Source organism: Tauraco erythrolophus, chromosome 2, assembly GCF_009769465.1.
Source record: "Tauraco erythrolophus isolate bTauEry1 chromosome 2, bTauEry1.pri, whole genome shotgun sequence".
Taxonomy (NCBI): domain Eukaryota; kingdom Metazoa; phylum Chordata; class Aves; order Musophagiformes; family Musophagidae; genus Tauraco; species Tauraco erythrolophus.
In genome coordinates this window covers 119889246-119896037 of record NC_141466.1, presented here as the reverse complement: position 1 = coordinate 119896037, position 6792 = coordinate 119889246, and positions in this window count along the sequence as shown.

Below are 6792 nucleotides of genomic sequence, written 5' to 3'. Positions count from 1 at the left end.
TGGGAATCTTCTTGCTGTCTCTCTGTAATAAATGCACCAAGTTATTCTCCTGTGCCTTGCAACAGTTTTTAAATGTCACACCATAAGCCAAACAATTGTTTTCCCCAACTGTGCTTGTACAGTACAAAAACCTACCCCAAGAGGTTCACATAAAATAAAAATCGTAATAAACCAAAAGAACCTGTGAAGCATTATTTTGTTTTATAACTTCACTCCGTCCCCACATCATAGAATCATAGAATGGTGAGGGTTGGAAGGGACCTTAAAGATCATTTCGCCGATGACATCAAGCTGTGTGGTGCTGTCGACACGCTGGAAGGGAGGGATGCCATCCAGAGGGACCTCGACAGGCTGGAGAGGTGGGCCCGTAGCAACCTCATGAAGTTCAACCAGGCCAAATACAAGGTCCTACATCTGGGTCGTGGCAATCCCAGGCACAAATACAGACTGGGCGGTGAATGGATCGAGAGCAGCCCTGAGGAGAAGGACTTGGGAGTACTGATGGACAAGAAGCTCAATATGAGCCGGCAATGTGCTCTTGCGGCCCAGAAGGCCAACCGCATCCTGGGCTGCATCAAGAGGAGCGTGGCCAGCAGGTCGAGAGAGGTGATTCTTCCCCTCTACTCTGCCCTCGTGAGACCTCACCTGGAGTACTGCGTCCAGTTCTGGAGCCCCCAACATAAGAAGGACATGGACCAGTTGGAGAGGGTCCAGAGGAGGGCCACGAAGATGATAAGAGGGCTGGAGCACCTTTCCTATGAGGACAGGCTGAAAGAGTTGGGGCTGTTCAGCCTGGAGAAGAGGAGGCTCCGGGGTGACCTTATAGTGGTCTTCCAGTACCTCAAGGGGGCCTACAAGAAAGATGGGGAGAGGCTGTTCAGGAGGGCCAGTTGTGATAGGACAAGGGGTAATGGTTTTAAAATAGAGGGAGGTAGATTCAGATTGGATATTAGGAAAAAATTTTTTACCATGAGAGTTGTAGAACACTGGAACAGGTTGCCCAGAGAGGTGGTGGATGCTCCATCCCTGGAGACGTTCAAGGCCAGGTTGGACGAGGCCCTGAGCAACCTGATCTAGTTGGAGATATCCCTGTTCCTTGCAGGGGGGTTGGACTAGATGACCTTTGAAGGTCCCTTCCAGCCCTAACCATTCTATGATTCTATGATTCTATCTAGTTCCAACCCCCCTGCCATGGGCAGAGAAATCCTCCACTACACCAGGTTGCTCAAAGCCTCATCTAACCAGGCCTTCAACACTTCCAGGGATGGGGCATCTACAACTTCTCTGGGCAACCTGTTCCACTGCCTCACCACCCTCAATGTAAAAAATTTCTTCCTTATATCTAATCGAAATCGCCCCTCTTTCAGTTTAAAGCCATTGCCCCTTGTCCTATCACTACACGCCCTTGTAAAAAGTCCCTCTCCAGCTTTCCTGTAGGCCCCCTTTAGGTACTGGAAGACTGCTATAAGATCACCCCAGAGCCTTCTCTTCTCCAGGCTGAACAGCCCCAACTCTTTCAGCCTGTCTTCATAGCAGAAGTGCTCCAGCCCTTGGATCATCTACATGGCCCTCCTCTGGACTCGCTCCAGTAGCTCCATGTCCTTCTTGTGTTGGGGACTCCAGAGCTGAACACAATATTCCAGGTGGGGTCTCACGAGAGCTGAGTAGAGGGGCAGAATCACTTCCCTTGACCTGCTGGCCACACTTCTTTTGATACAGCCCAGGATACGATTTGCTTTCTGGGCTGCCAGTGCACATTGCCAGCTCATGCTGAGCTTCTCATCCACCAGCACTCCCAAGTCCCTTTCCTCAGGGCTGCTCTCAATCCATTCTCCGCCCAGCCTGTACTTGTGCTTGGGATTGCCCCGACCCACATGTAGGACCTTGCACTTGGCCGTGATCAACTTCATGAGGTTCTCACAGGCCGACCTCTCCAGCCTGTCAAGGTCCCTCTGGACGGCATCCCTTCCCTCCAGCATATCCACAACACCACACAACTTGGTGTCATCTGCAAACTTGCTGAGGGTGCACTCGATCATCATGCCATTTAGCATGAAAAAGCCTCTTCGGAGCAGAGCTATCAGAAGAGGCCCAAAAGGATTTGTAGCTAGGTAGGGAAGAACTTCTATTTAGGGCACCTGAAGAAGTAGCTGCAATGCATACGATGAATGAGGCACAACAGAGCCTACAAAAACCCACAGTGAAATCACTAGACTGCTGAAACACAGGCACTGCAGTAGGTTTTAGAGTTGTGGCAAAGGGATACGTCAGCTATGATGCCAAGACCATAAAGCACCGTGGCACCCGGTTCAGAAGTGCAGCCCGGCACAGCCTGCGCACGGGCAGGCAGCGCACCCCGTCAGCCCCCGGGACGCAGGGCGGGAGGCCTGCCCGCGCATGTAAACGGGCAAAGCCACAGAAAACCGATTTGCCTCGGCACTGCCCACCACGGAAGGGACAAGCTTTCTTCCAGGCCGCTCCGGACCCTTCAGCAAGCCCTGCTGCACCGCCCGTTCCTTCGCTCACTGCTGCCCCGCCGCCCCGGCCCCAGGGCCGCAGCCGGGCCTGCCGCAGCGCTACCGCAGAGGGCAGCGGGGCCCAGCCCCGGCGCACGGGGAGGCTGCTCATCGCCCAGGCCTGCCCCGACACAGGGAGAAGGAGGCGCCTCTTCGCGCGTCGGCCACCTCGGAAGGTCCCGTCCCCACCTGGCGCCGTTTCCGTTCTCTCGCACCCTTACCGGCCCAGGGCGACGCACGGCTAGGGCTCCCAGCCTCCGCCAAAGGCGACGAGAAGCGACACGGGCCCTCCCGCTCCCTCTGCCGCCGCGAGCGGAGGGGAAGGGGCCGGGAACATCGCGATCGCCCGCACCTACGAACGCTGCCGCTGCGCCTCACTTCCGGGTCCCCGGCACCCACGCGCGGGCGGGCAGACCACGCCCACTACGGGTGGTGGCAGGGGCCCAGCCGTGGCCGCTGCTGCGGGCGCGGCGCTGCCCGGCCGCACCGAGCTGGGCCGCGGCCCGTGGCGCACGCCGGGAGAGGCGGCCCGGCAGCCCCGCTACTGCGGGGGGCGCGGGCCCGGTCTGGCTCGGGAAAGCGGTCGGCCGGCTGCGGTGGGACACACCGCAGGGCTGCCGCCCTCCTGCGCTGCCTGCGCGCCAGAAATGGGCGTGAGGGATGCGAAAACATGGACAATCGGAGCATCTTCTGGTTGTCCTAATAACTAGAAAACGAGAGAAGAGCGAGGCTGGGAGCTGACGGCTGCGTCTGCAAGAGCTCAGGATGCTGGCTTGGTACGGTTTGTGATCCATGAACTCTGTTCGGGACTGCTGCAGGGTAGGTGAAAGGAAGGCTAAAAGTATGAGATGTCAGCACTGACGTTATTGCAAATGCAGGATTAACAAAAAAATTACAGATAGCCAGTGCAGCGACTTCTTCAGGCCTGTGGTTCTGGGATAATTTCAGCCCTGCACCTCACCCTCCATCCACTTTGTTTGGCTTACTGCAGTGGGAGCTGTGCCTGCTCTCCGCAGGTTTTGGGTCATAAGACAGCCATATTCTCCATGCTGCTAGAGAGGTAATTGAAGCCAGTCGCACACAACTTTGCCCTGTTTCAGGTTCCTTTACTGCTTTGGTGTTACACTGATCTGTAATGCCCACACTGTAAAATCTAAATTCTTACCCTTTGTCCATATTTCCCTTCCTTCACAGGCCTCACAGTCATTAGCTACAATCCAGTAGATGGAGGTTTTTATCAGTTTGTTAATATTTGTTTTCAGTTATAAACAAACATTAAAATCAGAGGCCAAAAGGACACGAGTCTGCTTTCTTATTTGATCTTGGAGCAACTTCATGTACGTGCCCAACCTTATTTCTACCCTCGGTACTAATGCAGCTGATTAGACAATTTCCATGTTTTACAATAGCAATCAGCAATTAATACAAACTATATGATTGCAATTAACTAGACGCTGAATAAATCTGTGCGGTGCTGCATCAATTTGTGTTGCACCAATGGTGTACTGTAAATGTTTGCGTTTTCGAGGCAGCCTCTTGATTTCTCCATTGGTACGTGTAACCTCTGTTGATGCTATTGATGCTCTATTTCCAGAATCGCATGGATGCTCTTGAAATCTCTGCGTTTTCCATTAATGTCATTTTCCTTCCTTGTTAACTCCCGAGGCATTTAAAATTTGAGGATCAAACTGGTATTTAGTTATATCATACTTTGCCTGTACAAGTCCCTTCGTCTCTTGTAGACATAAACAAAGTATATTTGCACTAATGAAGAGGAAAATAACTTCCTAAACGCCACACAATTATATAAAAGCTGATACCACATGCACAATCACTGCTATTTTCCTCTGTTCTGGGCAGCTGTTATTTTGCACTGTTGCACCTGCAACACTGCTGTGTTTAGTATCACAATCACAAGGTGGTGATAATGCTCTGCAGTGGGAAATGCAGCTTGGCTGGTAACATCAGCTTGCAACATCCCATAGCCAAAATTGTCACCAACAATAAATGGCAGTGGCCAGATAGGACATAGGCATCTTGTCTGTGACGCTGAAAGGTTTTTTGAGGTATTCATAAGTCCTACTTATATCTTGGCTCCAGTGGTCTTGATACCATGCTTAGTCAGTCACTTACCCTAAAAATAAAGATTATGTTTGTGGTACCTTGCTCCACATTAGGAGTTTTATAGGTCATACACAGACCCCTGTGCACAAGTAGCATGAGGTTACTTGTGCTGATGTGGGTTTTGTGGTGCTGAACCACAAGACATATCTGTGTAGGCTGCGATGTAACCTGTAAAAGCGAGGCACCTCTTCTCCCAGTCGGGAAAGAGCCATTTCAGCTCTGTTTTGCTTCTAAGCACTTTCTGTATGATCTTCTCTCCTGCTACACTGAGATGTATTTTCTCTGAATTGCACTGTGAGGAATAGTGCAGTCCCTCCACTGCACAGACTTTCATTAGTGCTAAGCTTTCCTTACGTTATAGTGGTATCTGCTCCAGGACATGGTGTAGAGGCTAGTTTTTAGCTGGCATACTGTTGGCCCAGCAGCACTGGCAATTGTGACTAGCCCTTCTCCTTTTGGTTTCTTTCCCACCTTTAGGTGCTTTACTGAGCCCCCATGTGCCCTTGACCTGCCTTCTAGGAGCCTACAAGCATCCACCTTTGACCTGACTTTAAGTAATGCCTCTCCAGTTTCGACTTTGAATATTGCCGTTATCTTCTCATAGCAGTTTTCTGCAGGTAATTCAACAGTCTCGGTGCTGGACCTCATAAAGACAAGTTACACTCCATTCTTACAGGCATCAGTTGTCCAAAAGTAATGGACTTGGAAGAAGGGAAACAACGTCATTTTCATTAGAGACTTGGATCAGATGCCTGTCAATGTCAGAGGCTGCATACCTGCAGCCTTTCAACTGGTTTATTTTAAAGCCTAGTTTGTTCTTTCTTCTTGTCCAGAGGCCTGGGGATAGCACTGCACACACCAGCCACCATGTCTGGATGTTCTGAGATGCCAGCTGCATGATATCTACTGTGATGACAGGGTGTTGGCCAGCATCACTTATCTGTTGAGTCCCATATCAGGTAAACACTACCTTAACAGCAGCATCTTCATACAAAACTTTTATCTATCCTGGAAATACTTGCTACTACTAAAAATATACTCTATCCTCCTTTAGTTTGTGGTAGTTGATCAATATATACATATATAATCCACCTGGGGCCAGGCCTAGGGATCATCTTTTCTTTGATGTTACAATGGCAAAAATTCCTCTTCCTAGGCCTTGGTTATTGCCTAACTACCCCATAAGCAACATGGGCTGTTCATCCTCCCTGCTTGAGACCCTCCTGTTGCTCCCTGTTGACATCCATGAATTAGAACAATTCTTTTTCAAAAGTGCCCATTCCTCCTCATTCCTGGTTTTTATTTCTATTGACTCAACACCATGCCCTGCTCACCAGTGCCATTCCCAAGCTTTCAAAAAGGGCAGCCCCCAGGACCCTGCTGTCCACCAGAGGTCCCCTCTGGCCCACCCACTGGCTCTGGGACTCCCAGAGTAGACATCCAGCCGGTGAGGTCTCTGCTGTGCAGGAAGCAGTGGGGACGGAGACTTTTGCAAAGACTCCCTCTCTGCCACGCCATGCCCAGACAGTCTCCCCACCCTCTGCAGTACACAAACAGGTGCAGGAATCTGCCTCTGATCTCCACTCATTGCCCTTAAGATGTGTGTTGTCCCCTCCTGCAAAGCAGAGCCAAGATCCCAAATCTGTGCACAAAATGATAACATTTATTGAAAGAGTAATTTTTTTTTAATACAAAAGAAAGCTCTGTACATAGTACTGTGATTACTTCCACATCCTTCCAGAAACACAACCTGGAAACTGGAGGGGAAAAAAAAAAAAAAAAATCCCACACACACTTATGCGTACATACACACATATGCACGCGCGCGCTCACACACACACAACCCTCAAACCAGTAAAATGAACTAAAAATATCACCACACAATAAATGCCATTTCATCCCTGATACACAAGTGTTCTTACAAGTCTGCACTTAAATAAAATACACCATTAGCGTTTAACCAGCAGTTGCCTTTGGGGAGCCAGGGAGGGGACGCAGACACCCTGTAGCAGCAGGGGCACTCCTGCCACCCTGCCCAGCAGCTCTGCTCTGCAGTGCTAGCAGAAGCAAAGCGGAGCAAAGCCAGGCTACAGTGATGTGCTGGGGCAAAGGACAACACAAACCCCAACCACATCCTTCTCCCTGGACGAAC